We start from the raw sequence: 2761 nt of genomic DNA, 5'->3' as shown, positions 1-2761 counted from the left end.
AAAAGGTACAAGAGTTAGTCTTTACTTTATTGTGCTTAATAGCTATTTCATTTTTATTTCATTATTCCCTTGCGGTACTTTATATATAGCTCATAAGAATTTTTCAATCGCCTTTACTAAACTGTTAAAATGTTTTAATTAAATAAACGGAATTTTTAAGTGTCATTTGATTGGGTGTGGCTAGATTTTTAGCTCGAGGTGATTTGATTTTCACAAATAATTTCTCGGTGTAAGCGGGATACTTTCATTAAGTTACACTTCGTTTCCAAGCACACCTTCCGGTATACTTACCATGTTACGACTTACCTCTTCTATGTGGCGTAAGAGTTGTTAAAAACTATAGTTTAGCTGAGAAGAGGGTGACGGGCGGTGTGTACACACCCCAGTGCCAGATTAAAAAGAACTCTCTGTTATCTTTTTACTGCTAAATCCGCCTTCTGACTAGGTTTCATATGTAGTCTTTCGTATTTTCTATGTTAGAAAGTGTAGCCCATCTCTTCCCATTTTATTTGCTGCACCTTGACCTGACGTATTGGTGTAAAGACATTAAGCTCACTATATTTCGCTCACGGGGTAAGCTGACGACGGAGGTATACAGGCTGAATAACTAAAAATGGTGAGGTTAATCGGGGGTTATCGGTTGTAGGACAGGCTCCTCTAGGTGGATATGGGGTACCGTCAAGTCCTTTGGGTTTTAAGCTTTGCTCGTAGTTCCCGGGCGATTTGTGGTGTAGTTAAAAGTTTACGGCTAAGCATAGTAGGGTATCTAATCCTAGTTTGTTTCTTAGCTGTCGTGGGATCAAGTTATGTTAATTAAAATAACTTTCGTTTTGGATTTCTTAATAACAAGCGTGTTACAGCTTAATCTTAATTTAATTTTAATTTGTTAAAACTTTAATCACGCTTTACGCCGATAATAATCAATTTGAGCCACGTGGTGTAACCGCGGCGGCTGGCACCAGATTTGCCGGCTCTTTTTACTTTGACTGAGTCAAGCTTTCGCTCATACTCAATGTTAATTACTGCTGAGGGCCCTTGTGGGTGTGGCATAGCTAGGTGTCTTGGGTGTGTTTGTGCCTGATACCAGCTCCTTATCCCTAGTGGGGATTTAAGGGCGTTTTCACAGGGGTGTGGAGACTTGCATGTATATATTAAGTAAAAACTGATTTCAAGGCTAGGACCAAACCTTTGTGTCTAAAGGATTTTTTAAGATCCATCTTAGCATTTTCAGTGCTATGCTTTATTTAAGCTATTTAGACAAGATATAATTTAAATAGAATGCTAGCTTTGGGGGTTAGCTATGGGAGTTAGATTCTCTCTATCTTGAGCTTCAGGAGGAATTTACTCTTCAGTCTTTGGTTTACAAGACCAATGCTTTGGGATTAAGCTACAGAAGCAGCTTTTACTTGGGTTTGCACCAAGAGTTGCTGGGCCCTAAAGCCAGAGGAAGACTGTTTTCCTTTAAAAGCTAATAAGTACATGATATATACATGATATATACATGATATATACATGATATATACATGATATATACATGATATATACATGATATATACATGATATATACATGATATATACATGATATATACATGATATATACATGATATATACATGATATATACATGATATATACATGATATATACATGATATATACATGATATATACATGATATATACATGATATATACATGATATATACATGATATATACATGATATATACATGATATATACATGATATATACATGATATATACATGATATATACATGATATATACATGATATATACATGATATATACATGATATATACATGATATATACATGATATATACATGATATATACATGATATATACATGATATATACATGATATATACATGATATATACATGATATATACATGATATATACATGATATATACATGATATATACATGATATATACATGATATATACATGATATATACATGATATATACATGATATATACATGATATATACATGATATATACATGATATATACATGATATATACATGATATATACATGATATATACATGATATATACATGATATATACATGATATATACATGATATATACATGATATATACATGATATATACATGATATATACATGATATATACATGATATATACATGATATATACATGATATATACATGATATATACATGATATATACATGATATATACATGATATATACATGATATATACATGATATATACATGATATATACATGATATATACATGATATATACATGATATATACATGATATATACATGATATATACATGATATATACATGATATATACATGATATATACATGATATATACATGATATATACATGATATATACATGATATATACATGATATATACATGATATATACATGATATATACATGATATATACATGATATATACATGATATATACATGATATATACATGATATATACATGATATATACATGATATATACATGATATATACATGATATATACATGATATATACATGATATATACATGATATATACATGATATATACATGATATATACATGATATATACATGATATATACATGATATATACATGATATATACATGATATATACATGATATATACATGATATATACATGATATATACATGATATATACATGATATATACATGATATATACATGATATATACATGATATATACATGATATATACATGATATATACATGATATATACATGATATATACATGATA

General features: G+C 29.3%; 1 non-coding gene across 1 annotated transcript; it reads right to left on the bottom strand.

The window, feature by feature from the left end:
* Positions 1 to 258: 258 nt before the first annotated feature.
* Positions 259 to 1191, bottom strand: LOC142700360 (18S ribosomal RNA). Its single transcript, XR_012866499.1, has one exon. It is a non-coding gene; the product is annotated as an 18S ribosomal RNA (ribosomal RNA).
* Positions 1192 to 2761: the final 1570 nt, after the last annotated feature.

Source organism: Rhinoderma darwinii, unplaced genomic scaffold, assembly GCF_050947455.1.
Source record: "Rhinoderma darwinii isolate aRhiDar2 unplaced genomic scaffold, aRhiDar2.hap1 Scaffold_1856, whole genome shotgun sequence".
Lineage (NCBI taxonomy): Eukaryota > Metazoa > Chordata > Amphibia > Anura > Rhinodermatidae > Rhinoderma > Rhinoderma darwinii.
Note: the sequence above shows the minus strand (reverse complement) of the source record. Positions and strands in the feature narration are given on the sequence as shown.